This window comes from Carassius gibelio, chromosome A14 (assembly GCF_023724105.1).
Source record: "Carassius gibelio isolate Cgi1373 ecotype wild population from Czech Republic chromosome A14, carGib1.2-hapl.c, whole genome shotgun sequence".
Taxonomy (NCBI): domain Eukaryota; kingdom Metazoa; phylum Chordata; class Actinopteri; order Cypriniformes; family Cyprinidae; genus Carassius; species Carassius gibelio.
In genome coordinates, this window is record NC_068384.1 from 25203808 (window position 1) to 25230888 (window position 27081).

General features: G+C 47.0%; 1 protein-coding gene and 45 non-coding genes across 46 annotated transcripts in view; 22 read left to right on the forward strand and 24 right to left on the reverse strand.

Annotated features, from left to right (window-relative positions):
* LOC128026950 (ligand-dependent nuclear receptor corepressor-like protein) overlaps positions 1–27081 on the reverse strand; it is a 473072-nt gene that overhangs the window by 364065 nt on the left and 81926 nt on the right. The gene's annotated exons all lie outside the window — the stretch shown is intronic.
* LOC128028067 (U4 spliceosomal RNA) lies at positions 1066–1206 on the reverse strand. The gene has a single exon (XR_008187054.1). It is a non-coding gene; the product is annotated as a U4 spliceosomal RNA (small nuclear RNA).
* trnas-gcu (transfer RNA serine (anticodon GCU)) lies at positions 1943–2024 on the forward strand. The gene has a single exon. It is a non-coding gene; the product is annotated as a tRNA-Ser (tRNA).
* Positions 2194–2334, reverse strand: LOC128028101 (U4 spliceosomal RNA). The gene has a single exon (XR_008187086.1). It is a non-coding gene; the product is annotated as a U4 spliceosomal RNA (small nuclear RNA).
* trnas-gcu (transfer RNA serine (anticodon GCU)) lies at positions 3072–3153 on the forward strand. The gene has a single exon. It is a non-coding gene; the product is annotated as a tRNA-Ser (tRNA).
* On the reverse strand, positions 3323–3463 carry LOC128027994 (U4 spliceosomal RNA). Its single transcript, XR_008186985.1, has one exon. It is a non-coding gene; the product is annotated as a U4 spliceosomal RNA (small nuclear RNA).
* Positions 4201–4282, forward strand: trnas-gcu (transfer RNA serine (anticodon GCU)). The gene has a single exon. It is a non-coding gene; the product is annotated as a tRNA-Ser (tRNA).
* Positions 4452–4592, reverse strand: LOC128028075 (U4 spliceosomal RNA). Its single transcript, XR_008187061.1, has one exon. It is a non-coding gene; the product is annotated as a U4 spliceosomal RNA (small nuclear RNA).
* Positions 5329–5410, forward strand: trnas-gcu (transfer RNA serine (anticodon GCU)). The gene has a single exon. It is a non-coding gene; the product is annotated as a tRNA-Ser (tRNA).
* LOC128028069 (U4 spliceosomal RNA) lies at positions 5580–5720 on the reverse strand. The gene has a single exon (XR_008187055.1). It is a non-coding gene; the product is annotated as a U4 spliceosomal RNA (small nuclear RNA).
* On the forward strand, positions 6457–6538 carry trnas-gcu (transfer RNA serine (anticodon GCU)). The gene has a single exon. It is a non-coding gene; the product is annotated as a tRNA-Ser (tRNA).
* On the reverse strand, positions 6708–6848 carry LOC128028102 (U4 spliceosomal RNA). Its single transcript, XR_008187087.1, has one exon. It is a non-coding gene; the product is annotated as a U4 spliceosomal RNA (small nuclear RNA).
* trnas-gcu (transfer RNA serine (anticodon GCU)) lies at positions 7586–7667 on the forward strand. Its single transcript has one exon. It is a non-coding gene; the product is annotated as a tRNA-Ser (tRNA).
* On the reverse strand, positions 7837–7977 carry LOC128027996 (U4 spliceosomal RNA). Its single transcript, XR_008186987.1, has one exon. It is a non-coding gene; the product is annotated as a U4 spliceosomal RNA (small nuclear RNA).
* trnas-gcu (transfer RNA serine (anticodon GCU)) lies at positions 8715–8796 on the forward strand. Its single transcript has one exon. It is a non-coding gene; the product is annotated as a tRNA-Ser (tRNA).
* Positions 8966–9106, reverse strand: LOC128028076 (U4 spliceosomal RNA). Its single transcript, XR_008187062.1, has one exon. It is a non-coding gene; the product is annotated as a U4 spliceosomal RNA (small nuclear RNA).
* trnas-gcu (transfer RNA serine (anticodon GCU)) lies at positions 9843–9924 on the forward strand. Its single transcript has one exon. It is a non-coding gene; the product is annotated as a tRNA-Ser (tRNA).
* LOC128027997 (U4 spliceosomal RNA) lies at positions 10094–10234 on the reverse strand. The gene has a single exon (XR_008186988.1). It is a non-coding gene; the product is annotated as a U4 spliceosomal RNA (small nuclear RNA).
* Positions 10972–11053, forward strand: trnas-gcu (transfer RNA serine (anticodon GCU)). Its single transcript has one exon. It is a non-coding gene; the product is annotated as a tRNA-Ser (tRNA).
* Positions 11223–11363, reverse strand: LOC128027998 (U4 spliceosomal RNA). The gene has a single exon (XR_008186989.1). It is a non-coding gene; the product is annotated as a U4 spliceosomal RNA (small nuclear RNA).
* On the forward strand, positions 12101–12182 carry trnas-gcu (transfer RNA serine (anticodon GCU)). The gene has a single exon. It is a non-coding gene; the product is annotated as a tRNA-Ser (tRNA).
* Positions 12352–12492, reverse strand: LOC128028000 (U4 spliceosomal RNA). The gene has a single exon (XR_008186990.1). It is a non-coding gene; the product is annotated as a U4 spliceosomal RNA (small nuclear RNA).
* On the forward strand, positions 13229–13310 carry trnas-gcu (transfer RNA serine (anticodon GCU)). Its single transcript has one exon. It is a non-coding gene; the product is annotated as a tRNA-Ser (tRNA).
* On the reverse strand, positions 13480–13620 carry LOC128028001 (U4 spliceosomal RNA). Its single transcript, XR_008186991.1, has one exon. It is a non-coding gene; the product is annotated as a U4 spliceosomal RNA (small nuclear RNA).
* On the forward strand, positions 14358–14439 carry trnas-gcu (transfer RNA serine (anticodon GCU)). The gene has a single exon. It is a non-coding gene; the product is annotated as a tRNA-Ser (tRNA).
* On the reverse strand, positions 14609–14749 carry LOC128028002 (U4 spliceosomal RNA). The gene has a single exon (XR_008186992.1). It is a non-coding gene; the product is annotated as a U4 spliceosomal RNA (small nuclear RNA).
* On the forward strand, positions 15486–15567 carry trnas-gcu (transfer RNA serine (anticodon GCU)). The gene has a single exon. It is a non-coding gene; the product is annotated as a tRNA-Ser (tRNA).
* Positions 15737–15877, reverse strand: LOC128028055 (U4 spliceosomal RNA). Its single transcript, XR_008187042.1, has one exon. It is a non-coding gene; the product is annotated as a U4 spliceosomal RNA (small nuclear RNA).
* Positions 16675–16756, forward strand: trnas-gcu (transfer RNA serine (anticodon GCU)). Its single transcript has one exon. It is a non-coding gene; the product is annotated as a tRNA-Ser (tRNA).
* LOC128028056 (U4 spliceosomal RNA) lies at positions 16926–17066 on the reverse strand. Its single transcript, XR_008187043.1, has one exon. It is a non-coding gene; the product is annotated as a U4 spliceosomal RNA (small nuclear RNA).
* On the forward strand, positions 17803–17884 carry trnas-gcu (transfer RNA serine (anticodon GCU)). The gene has a single exon. It is a non-coding gene; the product is annotated as a tRNA-Ser (tRNA).
* Positions 18054–18194, reverse strand: LOC128028003 (U4 spliceosomal RNA). Its single transcript, XR_008186993.1, has one exon. It is a non-coding gene; the product is annotated as a U4 spliceosomal RNA (small nuclear RNA).
* trnas-gcu (transfer RNA serine (anticodon GCU)) lies at positions 18932–19013 on the forward strand. The gene has a single exon. It is a non-coding gene; the product is annotated as a tRNA-Ser (tRNA).
* On the reverse strand, positions 19183–19323 carry LOC128028004 (U4 spliceosomal RNA). Its single transcript, XR_008186994.1, has one exon. It is a non-coding gene; the product is annotated as a U4 spliceosomal RNA (small nuclear RNA).
* On the forward strand, positions 20060–20141 carry trnas-gcu (transfer RNA serine (anticodon GCU)). The gene has a single exon. It is a non-coding gene; the product is annotated as a tRNA-Ser (tRNA).
* LOC128028005 (U4 spliceosomal RNA) lies at positions 20311–20451 on the reverse strand. Its single transcript, XR_008186995.1, has one exon. It is a non-coding gene; the product is annotated as a U4 spliceosomal RNA (small nuclear RNA).
* On the forward strand, positions 21189–21270 carry trnas-gcu (transfer RNA serine (anticodon GCU)). The gene has a single exon. It is a non-coding gene; the product is annotated as a tRNA-Ser (tRNA).
* On the reverse strand, positions 21440–21580 carry LOC128028006 (U4 spliceosomal RNA). Its single transcript, XR_008186996.1, has one exon. It is a non-coding gene; the product is annotated as a U4 spliceosomal RNA (small nuclear RNA).
* Positions 22317–22398, forward strand: trnas-gcu (transfer RNA serine (anticodon GCU)). The gene has a single exon. It is a non-coding gene; the product is annotated as a tRNA-Ser (tRNA).
* Positions 22568–22708, reverse strand: LOC128028008 (U4 spliceosomal RNA). Its single transcript, XR_008186998.1, has one exon. It is a non-coding gene; the product is annotated as a U4 spliceosomal RNA (small nuclear RNA).
* On the forward strand, positions 23445–23526 carry trnas-gcu (transfer RNA serine (anticodon GCU)). The gene has a single exon. It is a non-coding gene; the product is annotated as a tRNA-Ser (tRNA).
* LOC128028009 (U4 spliceosomal RNA) lies at positions 23691–23831 on the reverse strand. The gene has a single exon (XR_008186999.1). It is a non-coding gene; the product is annotated as a U4 spliceosomal RNA (small nuclear RNA).
* Positions 24569–24650, forward strand: trnas-gcu (transfer RNA serine (anticodon GCU)). Its single transcript has one exon. It is a non-coding gene; the product is annotated as a tRNA-Ser (tRNA).
* Positions 24820–24960, reverse strand: LOC128028010 (U4 spliceosomal RNA). The gene has a single exon (XR_008187000.1). It is a non-coding gene; the product is annotated as a U4 spliceosomal RNA (small nuclear RNA).
* On the forward strand, positions 25697–25778 carry trnas-gcu (transfer RNA serine (anticodon GCU)). Its single transcript has one exon. It is a non-coding gene; the product is annotated as a tRNA-Ser (tRNA).
* On the reverse strand, positions 25948–26088 carry LOC128028064 (U4 spliceosomal RNA). Its single transcript, XR_008187051.1, has one exon. It is a non-coding gene; the product is annotated as a U4 spliceosomal RNA (small nuclear RNA).

A 27081-nucleotide genomic window follows, 5' to 3' on the forward strand; every position in this document is an offset into this window, starting at 1 on the left:
ACCTCTACAGACCTGAGGTCTTCGGACTGTCGAGAGGATTACTGGTGCTTCCCTACCCACCTTTCAAGAACGGTACACATCCAGAGTGAGGAAAAGTGCTTAGGAAATCACTCTGGATCCTTTTTGAACTTTTGACATCCGGTCGGCGATACAGTGCATGGAATACGAGAGAAACAAGAAGTTTCTTTTCCCAGAAAATCTGCCTAATGAACAGTTAAAAGCCCCCCCCCCCCCCCCCCCATCGTGCAATAAAAATATGTGCAATAACCTTATATTTTATTTGTTACCACCCAATATCCTAGTATATCCCTACATCTCATTCTATTCCATTCCTATTATATCTATATCACAAATGTACATACAATATATTTTATATTTCAATTTGTTTTTCAGTTTTTTTATTTATATTCACATATGTGTATTTTTATTCTTGTGTTATTTGAATTGTCTTAGTGTTGTTGCTGTCTCTGTGTACTGAAAGCTTGTGACACTAAAACAATTACTATAGAGAATGCATGTCATATTTGAGCTTTTGGAATAAAACCTATTTGTGGAAATATGTTTTGAATGTTTTATTCTTTCAATTTTACAAAAAGGAATATAAGGAGTTGTTTTGTGATGAGGTAAAATGGGTATAAATATTGTCTTTTCTATAATTTGTTAGTTAAAATAATTGAAAAGGTGAAAAACTGGTTTGAAAGAAAAATCTATTTAATTTTTCAAGCTAATTTTCCCATTTTTCCTTCATTTTTCCCTTTCCCCTTCCTTTTTTCTCATTTTTTCTTTTCCCCCACCCATAGCAGTCCCTTTTGCCCTGTTTTTGGCCGAGTGGTTAAGGCGATGGACTGCTAATCCATTGTGCTCTGCACGTGTGGGTTCGAATCCCATCCTCGTCGTTCCTTGCTCTGCAGGTTCATCTGCTCTGAACATTTGGTGCACTTTCCTTTTGTTCCACGTTCACCTCATGCAGTGCGATCCAAAAGGGTCGATGATCTGAATCAGCTGTGTTAAATAACGGAAGTACTATTTAAAGGGACGAGACCTGTTCTTCAACAACACAATAAGCTTCAAAAGAAGCTGGCAAAAATTGCCAAGGCTGACTGTATTTCAAGTCATCCTGGCGGGGTATTGGGTAAAGATTTCAACCAGCAATGATCGTGCCTCGGATGAGCCTCATAGGCTACAATATTGCCTCTGCGAAAGAATGGTGTCAAAGGTCGCGACCTTTCAACTGGACCCATGTGGACGTGGAACGACAGGGTGGTAATTAGCTCAAAACTGCGTGGTGTGTCTACGAATCCAGTAGGCAGTGTGTACGAGAAGCCTTATTTGCTGCTCTCCCTTTACTTAAAGAGGTTTGTGAGTTGCTTTCTCGAAGCCCTGGGGGAAGAGACTTATTGGTATCTTGGCAAAAAGGGGTGGAGTGGTAAAGCTCGCGGTTTGGGTCAGTATAGATTCTGTTTGACGAGGCCGCTGGGGGTTGTGTAGGATACTGACGAGTGCAGGGAGTGCAAGTTCTGAGGGAGGTCCTGTGTCAAATGTGCTACCCTTTGCTAGACTCAGGTGTTCTCTCAAAACGGCAACGGAGACCAGAACGACAGAGGGCCACAATGACAAGCGCTTGTCTGAGGGTCATGAGATAGGAGCAAGCTCATCTTTTAAGAGTACAAAGAACATCAGTCATAAATGATGGAAAATGCAGCAGGTGCTGGACAAAGTTCAAACTTTCTAGAGCGCAAGTGTTTAACCTTCTGCATTCGAAAGCTCAAACAAATGGAATATGCTTTGAAATTCTACGTGTTCAACTGTAGGCATATCTCAGCGTACATGTACAAAAATTAACTATACTTTGGTTTCCAGGGTGAGCTTCGGCATCACAGTGCTAAGAGGTCCTTCATGAAAACCACCCGAGCCCAGAGAGCAGTCAGGAACTCGCACAAGTGACGAGGTGGCCGAGTGGTTAAGGCGATGGACTGCTAATCCATTGTGCTCTGCACGCGTGGGTTCGAATCCCATCCTCGTCGTTCCTTGCTCTGCTCGTTCATCTGCTCTGCACATTTGGTGCACTTTCCTTTTGTTCCACCTTCACCTCATGCAGTGCGATCCAAAAGGGTCGATGATCTGAATCAGCTGTGTTAAATAACGGAAGTACTATTTAAAGGGACGAGACCTGTTCTTCAACAACACAATAAGCTTCAAAAGAAGCTGGCAAAAATTGCCAAGGCTGACTGTATTTCAAGTCATCCTGGCGGGGTATTGGGTAAAGTTTTCAACCAGCATTGATCGCGCCTCGGATGAGCCTCATAGGCTACAATATTGCCTCTGCGAAAGAATGGTGTCAAAGGTCGCGACCTTTCAACTGGACCCATGTGGACGTGGAACGACAGGGTGGTGATTGGCTCCAAACTGCGTGGTGTGTCTACGAATCCAGTAGGCAGTATGTACGAGAAGCCTTATTTGCTGCTCTCCCTTTACTTAAAGAGGTTTGTGAGTTGCTTTCTCGAAGCCCTGGGGGAAGAGACTTATTGGTATCTTGGCAAAAAGGGGTGGAGTGGTAAAGCTCGCGGTTTGGGTCAGTATAGATTCTGTTTGACGAGGCCCCTGGGGGGTTGGGTAGGATACTGACGAGTGCAGGGAGTGCAAGTTCTGAGGGAGGTCCTGTGTCAAATGTGCTACCCTTTGCTAGACTCAGGTGTTCTCTCAAAACGGCAACGGAGACCAGAACGACAGAGGGCCACAATGACAAGCGCTTGTCTGAGGGTCATGAGATAGGAGCAAGCTCAGCTTTTAAGAGTACAAAGAACATCAGTCATAAATGATGGAAAATGCAGCAGGTGCTGGACAAAGTTCAAACTTTCTAGAGCGCAAGTGTTTAACCTTCTGCATTCGAAAGCTCAAACAAATGGAATATGCTTTGAAATTCTACGTGTTCAACTGTAGGCATATCTCAGCGTACATGTACAAAAATTAACTATACTTTGGTTTCCAGGGTGAGCTTCGACATCACAGTGCTAAGAGGTCCTTCATGAAAACCACCCGAGCCCAGAGAGCAGTCAGGAACTCGCACAAGTGACGAGGTGGCCGAGTGGTTAAGGCGATGGACTGCTAATCCATTGTGCTCTGCACGCGTGGGTTCGAATCCCATCCTCGTCGTTCCTTGCTCTGCTCGTTCATCTGCTCTGCACATTTGGTGCACTTTCCTTTTGTTCCACCTTCACCTCATGCAGTGCGATCCAAAAGGGTCGATGATCTGAATCAGCTGTGTTAAATAACGGAAGTACTATTTAAAGGGACGAGACCTGTTCTTCAACAACACAATAAGCTTCAAAAGAAGCTGGCAAAAATTGCCAAGGCTGACTGTATTTCAAGTCATCCTGGCGGGGTATTGGGTAAAGTTTTCAACCAGCAATGATCGCGCCTCGGATGAGCCTCATAGGCTACAATATTGCCTCTGCGAAAGAATGGTGTCAAAGGTCGCGACCTTTCAACTGGACCCATGTGGACGTGGAACGACAGGGTGGTGATTGGCTCCAAACTGCGTGGTGTGTCTACGAATCCAGTAGGCAGTATGTACGAGAAGCCTTATTTGCTGCTCTCCCTTTACTTAAAGAGGTTTGTGAGTTGCTTTCTCGAAGCCCTGGGGGAAGAGACTTATTGGTATCTTGGCAAAAAGGGGTGGAGTGGTAAAGCTCGCGGTTTGGGTCAGTATAGATTCTGTTTGACGAGGCCCCTGGGGGGTTGGGTAGGATACTGACGAGTGCAGGGAGTGCAAGTTCTGAGGGAGGTCCTGTGTCAAATGTGCTACCCTTTGCTAGACTCAGGTGTTCTCTCAAAACGGCAACGGAGACCAGAACGACAGAGGGCCACAATGACAAGCGCTTGTCTGAGGGTCATGAGATAGGAGCAAGCTCAGCTTTTAAGAGTACAAAGAACATCAGTCATAAATGATGAAAAATGCAGCAGGTGCTGGACAAAGTTCAAACTTTCTAGAGCGCAAGTGTTTAACCTTCTGCATTCGAAAGCTCAAACAAATGGAATATGCTTTGAAATTCTACGTGTTCAACTGTAGGCATATCTCAGCGTACATGTACAAAAATTAACTATACTTTGGTTTCCATGGTGAGCTTCGACATCACAGTGCTAAGAGGTCCTTCATGAAAACCACCCCAGCCCAGAGTTCAGTCAGGTACTCGCACAAGTGACGAGGTGGCCGAGTGGTTAAGGCGATGGACTGCTAATCCATTGTGCTCTGCACGCGTGGGTTCGAATCCCATCCTCGTCGTTCCTTGCTCTGCAGGTTCATCTGCTCTGAACATTTGGTGCACTTTCCTTTTGTTCCACGTTCACCTCATGCAGTGCGATCCAAAAGGGTCGATGATCTGAATCAGCTGTGTTAAATAACGGAAGTACTATTTAAAGGGACGAGACCTGTTCTTCAACAACACAATAAGCTTCAAAAGAAGCTGGCAAAAATTGCCAAGGCTGACTGTATTTCAAGTCATCCTGGCGGGGTATTGGGTAAAGTTTTCAACCAGCAATGATCGCGCCTCGGATGAGCCTCATAGGCTACAATATTGCCTCTGCCAAAGAATGGTGTCAAAGGTCGCGACCTTTCAACTGGACCCATGTGGACGTGGAAAGACAGGGTGTTAATTAGCTCAAAACTGCGTGGTGTGTCTACGAATCCAGTAGGCAGTGTGTACGAGAAGCCTTATTTGCTGCTCTCCCTTTACTTAAAGAGGTTTGTGAGTTGCTTTCTCGAAGCCCTGGGGGAAGAGACTTATTGGTATCTTGGCAAAAAGGGGTGGAGTGGTAAAGCTCGCGGTTTGGGTCAGTATAGATTCTGTTTGACGAGGCCGCTGGGGGTTGTGTAGGATACTGACGAGTGCAGGGAGTGCAAGTTCTGAGGGAGGTCCTGTGTCAAATGTGCTACCCTTTGCTAGACTCAGGTGTTCTCTCAAAACGGCAACGGAGACCAGAACGACAGAGGGCCACAATGACAAGCGCTTGTCTGAGGGTCATGAGATAGGAGCAAGCTTAGCTTTTAAGAGTACAAAGAACATCAGTCATAAATGATGGAAAATGCAGCAGGTGCTGGACAAAGTTCAAACTTTCTAGAGCGCAAGTGTTTAACCTTCTGCATTCGAAAGCTCAAACAAATGGAATATGCTTTGAAATTCTACGTGTTCAACTGTAGGCATATCTCAGCGTACATGTACAAAAATTAACTATACTTTGGTTTCCAGGGTGAGCTTCGGCATCACAGTGCTAAGAGGTCCTTCATGAAAACCACCCGAGCCCAGAGAGCAGTCAGGAACTCGCACAAGTGACGAGGTGGCCGAGTGGTTAAGGCGATGGACTGCTAATCCATTGTGCTCTGCACGCGTGGGTTCGAATCCCATCCTCGTCGTTCCTTGCTCTGCAGGTTCATCTGCTCTGAACATTTGGTGCACTTTCCTTTTGTTCCACGTTCACCTCATGCAGTGCGATCCAAAAGGGTCGATGATCTGAATCAGCTGTGTTAAATAACGGAAGTACTATTTAAAGGGACGAGACCTGTTCTTCAACAACACAATAAGCTTCAAAAGAAGCTGGCAAAAATTGCCAAGGCTGACTGTATTTCAAGTCATCCTGGCGGGGTATTGGGTAAAGATTTCAACCAGCAATGATCGTGCCTCGGATGAGCCTCATAGGCTACAATATTGCCTCTGCGAAAGAATGGTGTCAAAGGTCGCGACCTTTCAACTGGACCCATGTGGACGTGGAACGACAGGGTGGTAATTAGCTCAAAACTGCGTGGTGTGTCTACGAATCCAGTAGGCAGTGTGTACGAGAAGCCTTATTTGCTGCTCTCCCTTTACTTAAAGAGGTTTGTGAGTTGCTTTCTCGAAGCCCTGGGGGAAGAGACTTATTGGTATCTTGGCAAAAAGGGGTGGAGTGGTAAAGCTCGCGGTTTGGGTCAGTATAGATTCTGTTTGACGAGGCCGCTGGGGGTTGTGTAGGATACTGACGAGTGCAGGGAGTGCAAGTTCTGAGGGAGGTCCTGTGTCAAATGTGCTACCCTTTGCTAGACTCAGGTGTTCTCTCAAAACGGCAACGGAGACCAGAACGACAGAGGGCCACAATGACAAGCGCTTGTCTGAGGGTCATGAGATAGGAGCAAGCTCATCTTTTAAGAGTACAAAGAACATCAGTCATAAATGATGGAAAATGCAGCAGGTGCTGGACAAAGTTCAAACTTTCTAGAGCGCAAGTGTTTAACCTTCTGCATTCGAAAGCTCAAACAAATGGAATATGCTTTGAAATTCTACGTGTTCAACTGTAGGCATATCTCAGCGTACATGTACAAAAATTAACTATACTTTGGTTTCCAGGGTGAGCTTCGGCATCACAGTGCTAAGAGGTCCTTCATGAAAACCACCCGAGCCCAGAGAGCAGTCAGGAACTCGCACAAGTGACGAGGTGGCCGAGTGGTTAAGGCGATGGACTGCTAATCCATTGTGCTCTGCACGCGTGGGTTCGAATCCCATCCTCGTCGTTCCTTGCTCTGCTCGTTCATCTGCTCTGCACATTTGGTGCACTTTCCTTTTGTTCCACCTTCACCTCATGCAGTGCGATCCAAAAGGGTCGATGATCTGAATCAGCTGTGTTAAATAACGGAAGTACTATTTAAAGGGACGAGACCTGTTCTTCAACAACACAATAAGCTTCAAAAGAAGCTGGCAAAAATTGCCAAGGCTGACTGTATTTCAAGTCATCCTGGCGGGGTATTGGGTAAAGTTTTCAACCAGCATTGATCGCGCCTCGGATGAGCCTCATAGGCTACAATATTGCCTCTGCGAAAGAATGGTGTCAAAGGTCGCGACCTTTCAACTGGACCCATGTGGACGTGGAACGACAGGGTGGTGATTGGCTCCAAACTGCGTGGTGTGTCTACGAATCCAGTAGGCAGTATGTACGAGAAGCCTTATTTGCTGCTCTCCCTTTACTTAAAGAGGTTTGTGAGTTGCTTTCTCGAAGCCCTGGGGGAAGAGACTTATTGGTATCTTGGCAAAAAGGGGTGGAGTGGTAAAGCTCGCGGTTTGGGTCAGTATAGATTCTGTTTGACGAGGCCCCTGGGGGGTTGGGTAGGATACTGACGAGTGCAGGGAGTGCAAGTTCTGAGGGAGGTCCTGTGTCAAATGTGCTACCCTTTGCTAGACTCAGGTGTTCTCTCAAAACGGCAACGGAGACCAGAACGACAGAGGGCCACAATGACAAGCGCTTGTCTGAGGGTCATGAGATAGGAGCAAGCTCAGCTTTTAAGAGTACAAAGAACATCAGTCATAAATGATGGAAAATGCAGCAGGTGCTGGACAAAGTTCAAACTTTCTAGAGCGCAAGTGTTTAACCTTCTGCATTCGAAAGCTCAAACAAATGGAATATGCTTTGAAATTCTACGTGTTCAACTGTAGGCATATCTCAGCGTACATGTACAAAAATTAACTATACTTTGGTTTCCAGGGTGAGCTTCGACATCACAGTGCTAAGAGGTCCTTCATGAAAACCACCCGAGCCCAGAGAGCAGTCAGGAACTCGCACAAGTGACGAGGTGGCCGAGTGGTTAAGGCGATGGACTGCTAATCCATTGTGCTCTGCACGCGTGGGTTCGAATCCCATCCTCGTCGTTCCTTGCTCTGCTCGTTCATCTGCTCTGCACATTTGGTGCACTTTCCTTTTGTTCCACCTTCACCTCATGCAGTGCGATCCAAAAGGGTCGATGATCTGAATCAGCTGTGTTAAATAACGGAAGTACTATTTAAAGGGACGAGACCTGTTCTTCAACAACACAATAAGCTTCAAAAGAAGCTGGCAAAAATTGCCAAGGCTGACTGTATTTCAAGTCATCCTGGCGGGGTATTGGGTAAAGTTTTCAACCAGCAATGATCGCGCCTCGGATGAGCCTCATAGGCTACAATATTGCCTCTGCGAAAGAATGGTGTCAAAGGTCGCGACCTTTCAACTGGACCCATGTGGACGTGGAACGACAGGGTGGTGATTGGCTCCAAACTGCGTGGTGTGTCTACGAATCCAGTAGGCAGTATGTACGAGAAGCCTTATTTGCTGCTCTCCCTTTACTTAAAGAGGTTTGTGAGTTGCTTTCTCGAAGCCCTGGGGGAAGAGACTTATTGGTATCTTGGCAAAAAGGGGTGGAGTGGTAAAGCTCGCGGTTTGGGTCAGTATAGATTCTGTTTGACGAGGCCCCTGGGGGGTTGGGTAGGATACTGACGAGTGCAGGGAGTGCAAGTTCTGAGGGAGGTCCTGTGTCAAATGTGCTACCCTTTGCTAGACTCAGGTGTTCTCTCAAAACGGCAACGGAGACCAGAACGACAGAGGGCCACAATGACAAGCGCTTGTCTGAGGGTCATGAGATAGGAGCAAGCTCAGCTTTTAAGAGTACAAAGAACATCAGTCATAAATGATGAAAAATGCAGCAGGTGCTGGACAAAGTTCAAACTTTCTAGAGCGCAAGTGTTTAACCTTCTGCATTCGAAAGCTCAAACAAATGGAATATGCTTTGAAATTCTACGTGTTCAACTGTAGGCATATCTCAGCGTACATGTACAAAAATTAACTATACTTTGGTTTCCATGGTGAGCTTCGACATCACAGTGCTAAGAGGTCCTTCATGAAAACCACCCCAGCCCAGAGTTCAGTCAGGTACTCGCACAAGTGACGAGGTGGCCGAGTGGTTAAGGCGATGGACTGCTAATCCATTGTGCTCTGCACGCGTGGGTTCGAATCCCATCCTCGTCGTTCCTTGCTCTGCAGGTTCATCTGCTCTGAACATTTGGTGCACTTTCCTTTTGTTCCACGTTCACCTCATGCAGTGCGATCCAAAAGGGTCGATGATCTGAATCAGCTGTGTTAAATAACGGAAGTACTATTTAAAGGGACGAGACCTGTTCTTCAACAACACAATAAGCTTCAAAAGAAGCTGGCAAAAATTGCCAAGGCTGACTGTATTTCAAGTCATCCTGGCGGGGTATTGGGTAAAGTTTTCAACCAGCAATGATCGCGCCTCGGATGAGCCTCATAGGCTACAATATTGCCTCTGCCAAAGAATGGTGTCAAAGGTCGCGACCTTTCAACTGGACCCATGTGGACGTGGAAAGACAGGGTGTTAATTAGCTCAAAACTGCGTGGTGTGTCTACGAATCCAGTAGGCAGTGTGTACGAGAAGCCTTATTTGCTGCTCTCCCTTTACTTAAAGAGGTTTGTGAGTTGCTTTCTCGAAGCCCTGGGGGAAGAGACTTATTGGTATCTTGGCAAAAAGGGGTGGAGTGGTAAAGCTCGCGGTTTGGGTCAGTATAGATTCTGTTTGACGAGGCCGCTGGGGGTTGTGTAGGATACTGACGAGTGCAGGGAGTGCAAGTTCTGAGGGAGGTCCTGTGTCAAATGTGCTACCCTTTGCTAGACTCAGGTGTTCTCTCAAAACGGCAACGGAGACCAGAACGACAGAGGGCCACAATGACAAGCGCTTGTCTGAGGGTCATGAGATAGGAGCAAGCTCAGCTTTTAAGAGTACAAAGAACATCAGTCATAAATGATGGAAAATGCAGCAGGTGCTGGACAAAGTTCAAACTTTCTAGAGCGCAAGTGTTTAACCTTCTGCATTCGAAAGCTCAAACAAATGGAATATGCTTTGAAATTCTACGTGTTCAACTGTAGGCATATCTCAGCGTACATGTACAAAAATTAACTATACTTTGGTTTCCAGGGTGAGCTTCGGCATCACAGTGCTAAGAGGTCCTTCATGAAAACCACCCGAGCCCAGAGAGCAGTCAGGAACTCGCACAAGTGACGAGGTGGCCGAGTGGTTAAGGCGATGGACTGCTAATCCATTGTGCTCTGCACGCGTGGGTTCGAATCCCATCCTCGTCGTTCCTTGCTCTGCTCGTTCATCTGCTCTGCACATTTGGTGCACTTTCCTTTTGTTCCACCTTCACCTCATGCAGTGCGATCCAAAAGGGTCGATGATCTGAATCAGCTGTGTTAAATAACGGAAGTACTATTTAAAGGGACGAGACCTGTTCTTCAACAACACAATAAGCTTCAAAAGAAGCTGGCAAAAATTGCCAAGGCTGACTGTATTTCAAGTCATCCTGGCGGGGTATTGGGTAAAGTTTTCAACCAGCAATGATCGCGCCTCGGATGAGCCTCATAGGCTACAATATTGCCTCTGCGAAAGAATGGTGTCAAAGGTCGCGACCTTTCAACTGGACCCATGTGGACGTGGAACGACAGGGTGGTGATTGGCTCCAAACTGCGTGGTGTGTCTACGAATCCAGTAGGCAGTATGTACGAGAAGCCTTATTTGCTGCTCTCCCTTTACTTAAAGAGGTTTGTGAGTTGCTTTCTCGAAGCCCTGGGGGAAGAGACTTATTGGTATCTTGGCAAAAAGGGGTGGAGTGGTAAAGCTCGCGGTTTGGGTCAGTATAGATTCTGTTTGACGAGGCCCCTGGGGGGTTGGGTAGGATACTGACGAGTGCAGGGAGTGCAAGTTCTGAGGGAGGTCCTGTGTCAAATGTGCTACCCTTTGCTAGACTCAGGTGTTCTCTCAAAACGGCAACGGAGACCAGAACGACAGAGGGCCACAATGACAAGCGCTTGTCTGAGGGTCATGAGATAGGAGCAAGCTCAGCTTTTAAGAGTACAAAGAACATCAGTCATAAATGATGAAAAATGCAACAGGTGCTGGACAAAGTTCAAACTTTCTAGAGCGCAAGTGTTTAACCTTCTGCATTCGAAAGCTCAAACAAATGGAATATGCTTTGAAATTCTACGTGTTCAACTGTAGGCATATCTCAGCGTACATGTACAAAAATTAACTATACTTTGGTTTCCATGGTGAGCTTCGACATCACAGTGCTAAGAGGTCCTTCATGAAAACCACCCGAGCCCAGAGAGCAGTCAGGAACTCGCACAAGTGACGAGGTGGACGAGTGGTTAAGGCGATGGACTGCTAATCCATTGTGCTCTGCACGCGTGGGTTCGAATCCCATCCTCGTCGTTCCTTGCTCTGCTCGTTCATCTGCTCTGCACATTTGGTGCACTTTCCTTTTGTTCCACCTTCACCTCATGCAGTGCGATCCAAAAGGGTCGATGATCTGAATCAGCTGTGTTAAATAACGGAAGTACTATTTAAAGGGACGAGACCTGTTCTTCAACAACACAATAAGCTTCAAAAGAAGCTGGCAAAAATTGCCAAGGCTGACTGTATTTCAAGTCATCCTGGCGGGGTATTGGGTAAAGTTTTCAACCAGCAATGATCGCGCCTCGGATGAGCCTCATAGGCTACAATATTGCCTCTGCGAAAGAATGGTGTCAAAGGTCGCGACCTTTCAACTGGACCCATGTGGACGTGGAACGACAGGGTGGTGATTGGCTCCAAACTGCGTGGTGTGTCTACGAATCCAGTAGGCAGTATGTACGAGAAGCCTTATTTGCTGCTCTCCCTTTACTTAAAGAGGTTTGTGAGTTGCTTTCTCGAAGCCCTGGGGGAAGAGACTTATTGGTATCTTGGCAAAAAGGGGTGGAGTGGTAAAGCTCGCGGTTTGGGTCAGTATAGATTCTGTTTGACGAGGCCCCTGGGGGGTTGGGTAGGATACTGACGAGTGCAGGGAGTGCAAGTTCTGAGGGAGGTCCTGTGTCAAATGTGCTACCCTTTGCTAGACTCAGGTGTTCTCTCAAAACGGCAACGGAGACCAGAACGACAGAGGGCCACAATGACAAGCGCTTGTCTGAGGGTCATGAGATAGGAGCAAGCTCAGCTTTTAAGAGTACAAAGAACATCAGTCATAAATGATGAAAAATGCAACAGGTGCTGGACAAAGTTCAAACTTTCTAGAGCGCAAGTGTTTAACCTTCTGCATTCGAAAGCTCAAACAAATGGAATATGCTTTGAAATTCTACGTGTTCAACTGTAGGCATATCTCAGCGTACATGTACAAAAATTAACTATACTTTGGTTTCCATGGTGAGCTTCGACATCACAGTGCTAAGAGGTCCTTCATGAAAACCACCCGAGCCCAGAGAGCAGTCAGGAACTCGCACAAGTGACGAGGTGGACGAGTGGTTAAGGCGATGGACTGCTAATCCATTGTGCTCTGCACGCGTGGGTTCGAATCCCATCCTCGTCGTTCCTTGCTCTGCTCGTTCATCTGCTCTGCACATTTGGTGCACTTTCCTTTTGTTCCACCTTCACCTCATGCAGTGCGATCCAAAAGGGTCGATGATCTGAATCAGCTGTGTTAAATAACGGAAGTACTATTTAAAGGGACGAGACCTGTTCTTCAACAACACAATAAGCTTCAAAAGAAGCTGGCAAAAATTGCCAAGGCTGACTGTATTTCAAGTCATCCTGGCGGGGTATTGGGTAAAGTTTTCAACCAGCAATGATCGCGCCTCGGATGAGCCTCATAGGCTACAATATTGCCTCTGCGAAAGAATGGTGTCAAAGGTCGCGACCTTTCAACTGGACCCATGTGGACGTGGAACGACAGGGTGGTGATTGGCTCCAAACTGCGTGGTGTGTCTACGAATCCAGTAGGCAGTATGTACGAGAAGCCTTATTTGCTGCTCTCCCTTTACTTAAAGAGGTTTGTGAGTTGCTTTCTCGAAGCCCTGGGGGAAGAGACTTATTGGTATCTTGGCAAAAAGGGGTGGAGTGGTAAAGCTCGCGGTTTGGGTCAGTATAGATTCTGTTTGACGAGGCAGCTGGGGGTTGTGTAGGATACTGAAGAGTGCAGGGAGTGCAAGTTCTGAGGGAGGTCCTGTGTCAAATGTGCTACCCTTTGCTAGACTCAGGTGTTCTCTCAAAACGGCAACGGAGACCAGAACGACAGAGGGCCACAATGACAAGCGCTTGTCTGAGGGTCATGAGATAGGAGCAAGCTCAGCTTTTAAGAGTACAAAGAACATCAGTCATAAATGATGGAAAATGCAGCAGGTGCTGGACAAAGTTCAAACTTTCTAGAGCGCAAGTGTTTAACCTTCTGCATTCGAAAGCTCAAACAAATGGAATATGCTTTGAAATTCTACGTGTTCAACTGTAGGCATATCTCAGCGTACATGTACAAAAATTAACTATACTTTGGTTTCCAGGGTGAGCTTCGACATCACAGTGCTAAGAGGTCCTTCATGAAAACCACCCGAGCCCAGAGAGCAGTCAGGAACTCGCACAAGTGACGAGGTGGCCGAGTGGTTAAGGCGATGGACTGCTAATCCATTGTGCTCTGCACGCGTGGGTTCGAATCCCATCCTCGTCGTTCCTTGCTCTGCTCGTTCATCTGCTCTGCACATTTGGTGCACTTTCCTTTTGTTCCACCTTCACCTCATGCAGTGCGATCCAAAAGGGTCGATGATCTGAATCAGCTGTGTTAAATAACGGAAGTACTATTTAAAGGGACGAGACCTGTTCTTCAACAACACAATAAGCTTCAAAAGAAGCTGGCAAAAATTGCCAAGGCTGACTGTATTTCAAGTCATCCTGGCGGGGTATTGGGTAAAGTTTTCAACCAGCAATGATCGCGCCTCGGATGAGCCTCATAGGCTACAATATTGCCTCTGCGAAAGAATGGTGTCAAAGGTCGCGACCTTTCAACTGGACCCATGTGGACGTGGAACGACAGGGTGGTGATTGGCTCCAAACTGCGTGGTGTGTCTACGAATCCAGTAGGCAGTATGTACGAGAAGCCTTATTTGCTGCTCTCCCTTTACTTAAAGAGGTTTGTGAGTTGCTTTCTCGAAGCCCTGGGGGAAGAGACTTATTGGTATCTTGGCAAAAAGGGGTGGAGTGGTAAAGCTCGCGGTTTGGGTCAGTATAGATTCTGTTTGACGAGGCCCCTGGGGGGTTGGGTAGGATACTGACGAGTGCAGGGAGTGCAAGTTCTGAGGGAGGTCCTGTGTCAAATGTGCTACCCTTTGCTAGACTCAGGTGTTCTCTCAAAACGGCAACGGAGACCAGAACGACAGAGGGCCACAATGACAAGCGCTTGTCTGAGGGTCATGAGATAGGAGCAAGCTCAGCTTTTAAGAGTACAAAGAACATCAGTCATAAATGATGAAAAATGCAGCAGGTGCTGGACAAAGTTCAAACTTTCTAGAGCGCAAGTGTTTAACCTTCTGCATTCGAAAGCTCAAACAAATGGAATATGCTTTGAAATTCTACGTGTTCAACTGTAGGCATATCTCAGCGTACATGTACAAAAATTAACTATACTTTGGTTTCCATGGTGAGCTTCGACATCACAGTGCTAAGAGGTCCTTCATGAAAACCAGCCCAGCCCAGAGTTCAGTCAGGTACTTGCACAAGTGACGAGGTGGCCGAGTGGTTAAGGCGATGGACTGCTAATCCATTGTGCTCTGCACGCTTGGGTTCGAATCCCATCCTCGTCGTTCCTTGCTCTGCTCGTTCATCTGCTCTGCACATTTGGTGCACTTTCCTTTTGTTCCACCTTCACCTCATGCAGTGCGATCCAAAAGGGTCGATGATCTGAATCAGCTGTGTTAAATAACGGAAATACTATTTAAAGGGACGAGACCTGTTCTTCAACAACACAATAAGCTTCAAAAGAAGCTGGCAAAAATTGCCAAGGCTGACTGTATTTCAAGTCATCCTGGCGGGGTATTGGGTAAAGTTTTCAACCAGCAATGATCGCGCCTCGGATGAGCCTCATAGGCTACAATATTGCCTCTGCGAAAGAATGGTGTCAAAGGTCGCGACCTTTCAACTGGACCCATGTGGACGTGGAACGACAGGGTGGTGATTGGCTCCAAACTGCGTGGTGTGTCTACGAATCCAGTAGGCAGTATGTACGAGAAGCCTTATTTGCTGCTCTCCCTTTACTTAAAGAGGTTTGTGAGTTGCTTTCTCGAAGCCCTGGGGGAAGAGACTTATTGGTATCTTGGCAAAAAGGGGTGGAGTGGTAAAGCTCGCGGTTTGGGTCAGTATAGATTCTGTTTGACGAGGCAGCTGGGGGTTGTGTAGGATACTGACGAGTGCAGGGAGTGCAAGTTCTGAGGGAGGTCCTGTGTCAAATGTGCTACCCTTTGCTAGACTCAGATGTTCTCTCAAAACGGCAACGGAGACCAGAACGACAGAGGGCCACAATGACAAGCGCTTGTCTGAGGGTCATGAGATAGGAGCAAGCTCAGCTTTTAAGAGTACAAAGAACATCAGTCATAAATGATGGAAAATGCAGCAGGTGCTGGACAAAGTTCAAACTTTCTAGAGCGCAAGTGTTTAACCTTCTGCATTCGAAAGCTCAAACAAATGGAATATGCTTTGAAATTCTACGTGTTCAACTGTAGGCATATCTCAGCGTACATGTACAAAAATTAACTATACTTTGGTTTCCAGGGTGAGCTTCGACATCACAGTGCTAAGAGGTCCTTCATGAAAACCACCCGAGCCCAGAGAGCAGTCAGGAACTCGCAAAAGTGACGAGGTGGCCGAGTGGTTAAGGCGATGGACTGCTAATCCATTGTGCTCTGCACGCGTGGGTTCGAATCCCATCCTCGTCGTTCCTTGCTCTGCTCGTTCATCTGCTCTGCACATTTGGTGCACTTTCCTTTTGTTCCACCTTCACCTCATGCAGTGCGATCCAAAAGGGTCGATGATCTGAATCAGCTGTGTTAAATAACGGAAGTACTATTTAAAGGGACGAGACCTGTTCTTCAACAACACAATAAGCTTCAAAAGAAGCTGGCAAAAATTGCCAAGGCTGACTGTATTTCAAGTCATCCTGGCGGGGTATTTGGTAAAGTTTTCAACCAGCAATGATCGCGCCTCGGATGAGCCTCATAGGCTACAATATTGCCTCTGCGAAAGAATGGTGTCAAAGGTCGCGACCTTTCAACTGGACCCATGTGGACGTGGAACGACAGGGTGGTGATTGGCTCCAAACTGCGTGGTGTGTCTACGAATCCAGTAGGCAGTATGTACGAGAAGACTTATTTGCTGCTCTCCCTTTACTTAAAGAGGTTTGTGAGTTGCTTTCTCGAAGCCCTGGGGGAAGAGACTTATTGGTATCTTGGCAAAAAGGGGTGGAGTGGTAAAGCTCGCGGTTTGGGTCAGTATAGATTCTGTTTGACTCAGGTGTTCTCTCAAAACGGCAACGGAGACCAGAACGGTCAGTATAGATTCTGTTTGACGAGGCCCCTGGGGGGTTGGGTAGGATACTGACGAGTGCAGGGAGTGCAAGTTCTGAGGGAGGTCCTGTGTCAAATGTGCTACCCTTTGCTAGACTCAGGTGTTCTCTCAAAACGGCAACGGAGACCAGAACGACAGAGGGCCACAATGACAAGCGCTTGTCTGAGGGTCATGAGATAGGAGCAAGCTCAGCTTGTAAGAGTACAAAGAACATCAGTCATAAATGATGAAAAATGCAGCAGGTGCTGGACAAAGTTCAAACTTTCTAGAGCGCAAGTGTTTAACCTTCTGCATTCGAAAGCTCAAACAAATGGAATATGCTTTGAAATTCTACGTGTTCAACTGTAGGCATATCTCAGCGTACATGTACAAAAATTAACTATACTTTGGTTTCCATGGTGAGCTTCGACATCACAGTGCTAAGAGGTCCTTCATGAAAACCAGCCCAGCCCAGAGTTCAGTCAGGTACTCGCACAAGTGACGAGGTGGCCGAGTGGTTAAGGCGATGGACTGCTAATCCATTGTGCTCTGCACGCGTGGGTTCGAATCCCATCCTCGTCGTTCCTTGCTCTGCTCGTTCATCTGCTCTGCACATTTGGTGCACTTTCCTTTTGTTCCACCTTCACCTCATGCAGTGCGATCCAAAAGGGTCGATGATCTGAATCAGCTGTGTTAAATAACGGAAGTACTATTTAAAGGGACGAGACCTGTTCTTCAACAACACAATAAGCTTCAAAAGAAGCTGGCAAAAATTGCCAAGGCTGACTGTATTTCAAGTCATCCTGGCGGGGTATTTGGTAAAGTTTTCAACCAGCAATGATCGCGCCTCGGATGAGCCTCATAGGCTACAATATTGCCTCTGCGAAAGAATGGTGTCAAAGGTCGCGACCTTTCAACTGGACCCATGTGGACGTGGAACGACAGGGTGGTAATTAGCTCAAAACTGCGTGGTGTGTCTACGAATCCAGTAGGCAGTGTGTACGAGAAGCCTTATTTGCTGCTCTCCCTTTACTTAAAGAGGTTTGTGAGTTGCTTTCTCGAAGCCCTGGGGGAAGAGACTTATTGGTATCTTGGCAAAAAGGGGTGGAGTGGTAAAGCTCGCGGTTTGGGTCAGTATAGATTCTGTTTGACGAGGCAGCTGGGGGTTGTGTAGGATACTGACGAGTGCAGGGAGTGCAAGTTCTGAGGGAGGTCCTGTGTCAAATGTGCTACCCTTTGCTAGACTCAGGTGTTCTCTCAAAACGGCAACGGAGACCAGAACGACAGAGGGCCACAATGACAAGCGCTTGTCTGAGGGTCATGAGATAGGAGCAAGCTCAGCTTTTAAGAGTACAAAGAACATCAGTCATAAATGATGGAAAATGCAGCAGGTGCTGGACAAAGTTCAAACTTTCTAGAGCGCAAGTGTTTAACCTTCTGCATTCGAAAGCTCAAACAAATGGAATATGCTTTGAAATTCTACGTGTTCAACTGTAGGCATATCTCAGCGTACATGTACAAAAATTAACTATACTTTGGTTTCCAGGGTGAGCTTCGACATCACAGTGCTAAGAGGTCCTTCATGAAAACCACCCGAGCCCAGAGAGCAGTCAGGAACTCGCACAAGTGACGAGGTGGCCGAGTGGTTAAGGCGATGGACTGCTAATCCATTGTGCTCTGCACGCGTGGGTTCGAATCCCATCCTCGTCGTTCCTTGCTCTGCTCGTTCATCTGCTCTGCACATTTGGTGCACTTTCCTTTTGTTCCACCTTCACCTCATGCAGTGCGATCCAAAAGGGTCGATGATCTGAATCAGCTGTGTTAAATAACGGAAGTACTATTTAAAGGGACGAGACCTGTTCTTCAACAACACAATAAGCTTCAAAAGAAGCTGGCAAAAATTGCCAAGGCTGACTGTATTTCAAGTCATCCTGGCGGGGTATTGGGTAAAGTTTTCAACCAGCAATGATCGCGCCTCGGATGAGCCTCATAGGCTACAATATTGCCTCTGCGAAAGAATGGTGTCAAAGGTCGCGACCTTTCAACTGGACCCATGTGGACGTGGAACGACAGGGTGGTGATTGGCTCCAAACTGCGTGGTGTGTCTACGAATCCAGTAGGCAGTATGTACGAGAAGCCTTATTTGCTGCTCTCCCTTTACTTAAAGAGGTTTGTGAGTTGCTTTCTCGAAGCCCTGGGGGAAGAGACTTATTGGTATCTTGGCAAAAAGGGGTGGAGTGGTAAAGCTCGCGGTTTGGGTCAGTATAGATTCTGTTTGACGAGGCCCCTGGGGGGTTGGGTAGGATTCTGACGAGTGCAGGGAGTGCAAGTTCTGAGGGAGGTCCTGTGTCAAATGTGCTACCCTTTGCTAGACTCAGGTGTTCTCTCAAAACGGCAACGGAGACCAGAACGACAGAGGGCCACAATGACAAGCGCTTGTCTGAGGGTCATGAGATAGGAGCAAGCTCAGCTTTTAAGAGTACAAAGAACATCAGTCATAAATGATGAAAAATGCAGCAGGTGCTGGACAAAGTTCAAACTTTCTAGAGCGCAAGTGTTTAACCTTCTGCATTCGAAAGCTCAAACAAATGGAATATGCTTTGAAATTCTACGTGTTCAACTGTAGGCATATCTCAGCGTACATGTACAAAAATTAACTATACTTTGGTTTCCATGGTGAGCTTCGACATCACAGTGCTAAGAGGTCCTTCATGAAAACCACCCCAGCCCAGAGTTCAGTCAGGTACTCGCACAAGTGACGAGGTGGCCGAGTGGTTAAGGCGATGGACTGCTAATCCATTGTGCTCTGCACGCGTGGGTTCGAATCCCATCCTCGTCGTTCCTTGCTCTGCAGGTTCATCTGCTCTGAACATTTGGTGCACTTTCCTTTTGTTCCACGTTCACCTCATGCAGTGCGATCCAAAAGGGTCGATGATCTGAATCAGCTGTGTTAAATAACGGAAGTACTATTTAAAGGGACGAGACCTGTTCTTCAACAACACAATAAGCTTCAAAAGAAGCTGGCAAAAATTGCCAAGGCTGACTGTATTTCAAGTCATCCTGGCGGGGTATTGGGTAAAGTTTTCAACCAGCAATGATCGCGCCTCGGATGAGCCTCATAGGCTACAATATTGCCTCTGCGAAAGAATGGTGTCAAAGGTCGCGACCTTTCAACTGGACCCATGTGGACGTGGAACGACAGGGTGTTAATTAGCTCAAAACTGCGTGGTGTGTCTACGAATCCAGTAGGCAGTGTGTACGAGAAGCCTTATTTGCTGCTCTCCCTTTACTTAAAGAGGTTTGTGAGTTGCTTTCTCGAAGCCCTGGGGGAAGAGACTTATTGGTATCTTGGCAAAAAGGGGTGGAGTGGTAAAGCTCGCGGTTTGGGTCAGCATAGATTCTGTTTGACGAGGCCGCTGGGGGTTGTGTAGGATACTGACGAGTGCAGGGAGTGCAAGTTCTGAGGGAGGTCCTGTGTCAAATGTGCTACCCTTTGCTAGACTCAGGTGTTCTCTCAAAACGGCAACGGAGACCAGAACGACAGAGGGCCACAATGACAAGCGCTTGTCTGAGGGTCATGAGATAGGAGCAAGCTCAGCTTTTAAGAGTACAAAGAACATCAGTCATAAATGATGGAAAATGCAGCAGGTGCTGGACAAAGTTCAAACTTTCTAGAGCGCAAGTGTTTAACCTTCTGCATTCGAAAGCTCAAACAAATGGAATATGCTTTGAAATTCTACGTGTTCAACTGTAGGCATATCTCAGCGTACATGTACAAAAATTAACTATACTTTGGTTTCCAGGGTGAGCTTCGACATCACAGTGCTAAGAGGTCCTTCATGAAAACCACCCGAGCCCAGAGAGCAGTCAGGAACTCGCACAAGTGACGAGGTGGCCGAGTGGTTAAGGCGATGGACTGCTAATCCATTGTGCTCTGCACGCGTGGGTTCGAATCCCATCCTCGTCGTTCCTTGCTCTGCTCGTTCATCTGCTCTGCACATTTGGTGCACTTTCCTTTTGTTCCACGTTCACTTCATGCAGTGCGATCCAAAAGGGTCGATGATCTGAATCAGCTGTGTAAAATAACGGAAGTACTATTTAAAGGGACGAGACCTGTTCTTCAACAACACAATAAGCTTCAAAAGAAGCTGGCAAAAATTGCCAAGGCTGACTGTATTTCAAGTCATCCTGGCGGGGTATTGGGTAAAGTTTTCAACCAGCAATGATCGCGCCTCGGATGAGCCTCATAGGCTACAATATTGCCTCTGCGAAAGAATGGTTTCAAAGGTCGCGACCTTTCAACTGGACCCATGTGGACGTGGAACGACAGGGTGGTGATTGGCTCCAAACTGCGTGGTGTGTCTACGAATCCAGTAGGCAGTATGTACGAGAAGCCTTATTTGCTGCTCTCCCTTTACTTAAAGAGGTTTGTGAGTTGCTTTCTCGAAGCCCTGGGGGAAGAGACTTATTGGTATCTTGGCAAAAAGGGGTGGAGTGGTAAAGCTTGCGGTTTGGGTCAGTATAGATTCTGTTTGACGAGGCCCCTGGGGGGTTGGGTAGGATACTGACGAGTGCAGGGAGTGCAAGTTCTGAGGGAGGTCCTGTGTCAAATGTGCTACCCTTTGCTAGACTCAGGTGTTCTCTCAAAACGGCAACGGAGACCAGAACGACAGAGGGCCACAATGACAAGCGCTTGTCTGAGGGTCATGAGATAGGAGCAAGCTCAGCTTTTAAGAGTACAAAGAACATCAGTCATAAATGATGAAAAATGCAGCAGGTGCTGGACAAAGTTCAAACTTTCTAGAGCGCAAGTGTTTAACCTTCTGCATTCGAAAGCTCAAACAAATTGAATATGCTTTGAAATTCTACGTGTTCAACTGTAGGCATATCTCAGCGTACATGTACAAAAATTAACTATACTTTGGTTTCCATGGTGAGCTTCGACATCACAGTGCTAAGAGGTCCTTCATGAAAACCACCCCAGCCCAGAGTTCAGTCAGGTACTCGCACAAGTGACGAGGTGGCCGAGTGGTTAAGGCGATGGACTGCTAATTCATTGTGCTCTGCACGCGTGGGTTCGAATCCCATCCTCGTCGTTCCTTGCTCTGCAGGTTCATCTGCTCTGAATATTTGGTGCACTTTCCTTTTGTTCCACGTTCACCTCATGCAGTGCGATCCAAAAGGGTCGATGATCTGAATCAGCTGTGTTAAATAACGGAAGTACTATTTAAAGGGACGAGACCTGTTCTTCAACAACACAATAAGCTTCAAAAGAAGCTGGCAAAAATTGCCAAGGCTGACTGTATTTCAAGTCATCCTGGCGGGGTATTGGGTAAAGTTTTCAACCAGCAATGATCGCGCCTCGGATGAGCCTCATAGGCTACAATATTGCCTCTGCGAAAGAATGGTGTCAAAGGTCGCGACCTTTCAACTGGACCCATGTGGACGTGGAACGACAGGGTGGTAATTAGCTCAAAACTGCGTGGTGTGTCTACGAATCCAGTAGGCAGTGTGTACGAGAAGCCTTATTTGCTGCTCTCCCTTTACTTAAAGAGGTTTGTGAGTTGCTTTCTCGAAGCCCTGGGGGAAGAGACTTATTGGTATCTTGGCAAAAAGGGGTGGAGTGGTAAAGCTCGCGGTTTGGGTCAGTATAGATTCTGTTTGACGAGGCCGCTGGGGGTTGTGTAGGATACTGACGAGTGCAGGGAGTGCAAGTTCTGAGGGAGGTCCTGTGTCAAATGTGCTACCCTTTGCTAGACTCAGGTGTTCTCTCAAAACGGCAACGGAGACCAGAACGACAGAGGGCCACAATGACAAGCGCTTGTCTGAGGGTCATGAGATAGGAGCAAGCTCAGCTTTTAAGAGTACAAAGAACATCAGTCATAAATGATGGAAAATGCAGCAGGTGCTGGACAAAGTTCAAACTTTCTAGAGCGCAAGTGTTTAACCTTCTGCATTCGAAAGCTCAAACAAATGGAATATGCTTTGAAATTCTACGTGTTCAACTGTAGGCATATCTCAGCGTACATGTACAAAAATTAACTATACTTTGGTTTCCATGGTGAGCTTCGACATCACAGTGCTAAGAGGTCCTTCATGAAAACCACCCCAGCCCAGAGTTCAGTCAGGTACTCGCACAAGTGACGAGGTGGCCGAGTGGTTAAGGCGATGGACTGCTAATCCATTGTGCTCTGCACGCGTGGGTTCGAATCCCATCCTCGTCGTTCCTTGCTCTGCAGGTTCATCTGCTCTGAACATTTGGTGCACTTTCCTTTTGTTCCACGTTCACCTCATGCAGTGCGATCCAAAAGGGTCGATGATCTGAATCAGCTGTGTTAAATAACGGAAGTACTATTTAAAGGGACGAGACCTGTTCTTCAACAACACAATAAGCTTCAAAAGAAGCTGGCAAAAATTGCCAAGGCTGACTGTATTTCAAGTCATCCTGGCGGGGTATTGGGTAAAGTTTTCAACCAGCAATGATCGCGCCTCGGATGAGCCTCATAGGCTACAATATTGCCTCTGCGAAAGAATGGTGTCAAAGGTCGCGACCTTTCAACTGGACCCATGTGGACGTGGAACGACAGGGTGTTAATTAGCTCAAAACTGCGTGGTGTGTCTACGAATCCAGTAGGCAGTGTGTACGAGAAGCCTTATTTGCTGCTCTCCCTTTACTTAAAGAGGTTTGTGAGTTGCTTTCTCGAAGCCCTGGGGGAAGAGACTTATTGGTATCTTGGCAAAAAGGGGTGGAGTGGTAAAGCTCGCGGTTTGGGTCAGTATAGATTCTGTTTGACGAGGCCGCTGGGGGTTGTGTAGGATACTGACGAGTGCAGGGAGTGCAAGTTCTGAGGGAGGTCCTGTGTCAAATGTGCTACCCTTTGCTAGACTCAGGTGTTCTCTCAAAACGGCAACGGAGACCAGAACGACAGAGGGCCACAATGACAAGCGCTTGTCTGAGGGTCATGAGATAGGAGCAAGCTCAGCTTTTAAGAGTACAAAGAACATCAGTCATAAATGATGGAAAATGCAGCAGGTGCTGGACAAAGTTCAAACTTTCTAGAGCGCAAGTGTTTAACCTTCTGCATTCGAAAGCTCAAACAAATGGAATATGCTTTGAAATTCTACGTGTTCAACTGTAGGCATATCTCAGCGTACATGTACAAAAATTAACTATACTTTGGTTTCCAGGGTGAGCTTCGGCATCACAGTGCTAAGAGGTCCTTCATGAAAACCACCCGAGCCCAGAGAGCAGTCAGGAACTCGCACAAGTGACGAGGTGGCCGAGTGGTTAAGGCGATGGACTGCTAATCCATTGTGCTCTGCACGCGTGGGTTCGAATCCCATCCTCGTCGTTCCTTGCTCTGCTCGTTCATCTGGACATTTGGTGCACTTTCCTTTTGTTCCACGTTCACCTCATGCAGTGCGATCCAAAAGGGTCGATGATCTGAATCAGCTGTGTTAAATAACGGAAGTACTATTTAAAGGGACGAGACCTGTTCTTCAACAACACAATAAGCTTCAAAAGAAGCTGGCAAAAATTGCCAAGGCTGACTGTATTTCAAGTCATCCTGGCGGGGTATTGGGTAAAGTTTTCAACCAGCAATGATCGCGCCTCGGATGAGCCTCATAGGCTACAATATTGCCTCTGCGAAAGAATGGTGTCAAAGGTCGCGACCTTTCAACTGGACCCATGTGGACGTGGAACGACAGGGTGGTAATTAGCTCAAAACTGCGTGGTGTGTCTACGAATCCAGTAGGCAGTGTGTACGAGAAGCCTTATTTGCTGCTCTCCCTTTACTTAAAGAGGTTTGTGAGTTGCTTTCTCGAAGCCCTGGGGGAAGAGACTTATTGGTATCTTGGCAAAAAGGGGTGGAGTGGTAAAGCTCGCGGTTTGGGTCAGTATAGATTCTGTTTGACGAGGCCCCTGGGGGGTTGGGTAGGATTCTGACGAGTGCAGGGAGTGCAAGTTCTGAGGGAGGTCCTGTGTCAAATGTGCTACCCTTTGCTAGACTCAGGTGTTCTCTCAAAACGGCAACGGAGACCAGAACGACAGAGGGCCACAATGACAAGCGCTTGTCTGAGGGTCATGAGATAGGAGCAAGCTCAGCTTTTAAGAGTACAAAGAACATCAGTCATAAATGATGAAAAATGCAGCAGGTGCTGGACAAAGTTCAAACTTTCTAGAGCGCAAGTGTTTAACCTTCTGCATTCGAAAGCTCAAACAAATGGAATATGCTTTGAAATTCTACGTGTTCAACTGTAGGCATATCTCAGCGTACATGTACAAAAATTAACTATACTTTGGTTTCCATGGTGAGCTTCGACATCACAGTGCTAAGAGGTCCTTCATGAAAACCACCCCAGCCCAGAGTTCAGTCAGGTACTCGCACAAGTGACGAGGTGGCCGAGTGGTTAAGGCGATGGACTGCTAATCCATTGTGCTCTGCACGCGTGGGTTCGAATCCCATCCTCGTCGTTCCTTGCTCTGCAGGTTCATCTGCTCTGAACATTTGGTGCACTTTCCTTTTGTTCCACGTTCACCTCATGCAGTGCGATCCAAAAGGGTCGATGATCTGAATCAGCTGTGTTAAATAACGGAAGTACTATTTAAAGGGACGAGACCTGTTCTTCAACAACACAATAAGCTTCAAAAGAAGCTGGCAAAAATTGCCAAGGCTGACTGTATTTCAAGTCATCCTGGCGGGGTATTGGGTAAAGTTTTCAACCAGCAATGATCGCGCCTCGGATGAGCCTCATAGGCTACAATATTGCCTCTGCGAAAGAATGGTGTCAAAGGTCGCGACCTTTCAACTGGACCCATGTGGACGTGGAACGACAGGGTGTTAATTAGCTCAAAACTGCGTGGTGTGTCTACGAATCCAGTAGGCAGTGTGTACGAGAAGCCTTATTTGCTGCTCTCCCTTTACTTAAAGAGGTTTGTGAGTTGCTTTCTCGAAGCCCTGGGGGAAGAGACTTATTGGTATCTTGGCAAAAAGGGGTGGAGTGGTAAAGCTCGCGGTTTGGGTCAGCATAGATTCTGTTTGACGAGGCCGCTGGGGGTTGTGTAGGATACTGACGAGTGCAGGGAGTGCAAGTTCTGAGGGAGGTCCTGTGTCAAATGTGCTACCCTTTGCTAGACTCAGGTGTTCTCTCAAAACGGCAACGGAGACCAGAACGACAGAGGGCCACAATGACAAGCGCTTGTCTGAGGGTCATGAGATAGGAGCAAGCTCAGCTTTTAAGAGTACAAAGAACATCAGTCATAAATGATGGAAAATGCAGCAGGTGCTGGACAAAGTTCAAACTTTCTAGAGCGCAAGTGTTTAACCTTCTGCATTCGAAAGCTCAAACAAATGGAATATGCTTTGAAATTCTACGTGTTCAACTGTAGGCATATCTCAGCGTACATGTACAAAAATTAACTATACTTTGGTTTCCAGGGTGAGCTTCGACATCACAGTGCTAAGAGGTCCTTCATGAAAACCACCCGAGCCCAGAGAGCAGTCAGGAACTCGCACAAGTGACGAGGTGGCCGAGTGGTTAAGGCGATGGACTGCTAATCCATTGTGCTCTGCACGCGTGGGTTCGAATCCCATCCTCGTCGTTCCTTGCTCTGCTCGTTCATCTGCTCTGCACATTTGGTGCACTTTCCTTTTGTTCCACGTTCACCTCATGCAGTGCGATCCAAAAGGGTCGATGATCTGAATCAGCTGTGTAAAATAACGGAAGTACTATTTAAAGGGACGAGACCTGTTCTTCAACAACACAATAAGCTTCAAAAGAAGCTGGCAAAAATTGCCAAGGCTGACTGTATTTCAAGTCATCCTGGCGGGGTATTGGTTAAAGTTTTCAACCAGCAATGATCGCGCCTCGGATGAGCCTCATAGGCTACAATATTGCCTCTGCGAAAGAATGGTGTCAAAGGTCGCGACCTTTCAACTGGACCCATGTGGACGTGGAACGACAGGGTGGTGATTGGCTCCAAACTGCGTGGTGTGTCTACGAATCCAGTAGGCAGTATGTACGAGAAGCCTTATTTGCTGCTCTCCCTTTACTTAAAGAGGTTTGTGAGTTGCTTTCTCGAAGCCCTGGGGGAAGAGACTTATTGGTATCTTGGCAAAAAGGGGTGGAGTGGTAAAGCTCGCGGTTTGGGTCAGTATAGATTCTGTTTGACGAGGCCCCTGGGGGGTTGGGTAGGATACTGACGAGTGCAGGGAGTGCAAGTTCTGAGGGAGGTCCTGTGTCAAATGTGCTACTAGGGCTGTAGTACTCGAGTCCGGTCTTGGACTCGAGTCCGGACTCGAGACATTTTTCTGTCGTCTCGGACTTGTCTCGGACTCGTTGAATTTGCACTCGGACTTGTCTCGGACTTGGCCATTGGACTCGCCAAGTCTTCTAGTTGGTCTCGACCGAGTCCAGCAAAAAAATAAAATAAAAAATTTCTCCTTCAATACAAAACCACATTTGCATGATGTCGCGACTGAAAACGTGTGGAAAACGCTAGGCGCGCCGCTCTCCTTATTTCCAAAGCACTGTAATCTGTGCTTGCGCTCCAGTGGCGTCTGCTGTTGCTGGGCAACCATGACCCGCTCTCCATGATGACGCAGAAGTTTCAGCAAAGAATAAATGGAATTCCAGCACTTAAAATCACTTGTAGTAGCTCTACTAATAGATTCATTTACAAAATGGCTATCCTTGTACAACTATGATCATCTGTTTCTCCATCTTGCCTTAGCTTTCAGTATTGTTCCGGGAAAGGATGGGCATGACCAGTGGTGCACTTACTGCGACCTGAAAAGTTTAGATGTTTCTAATTTAATTTTCTACCTGTTAGATTGTGTTTTATTTACGTCTACACCTAGATAGCCTTTTTTAATCAATAAACGCGTATTAATGTATAGCCTTAT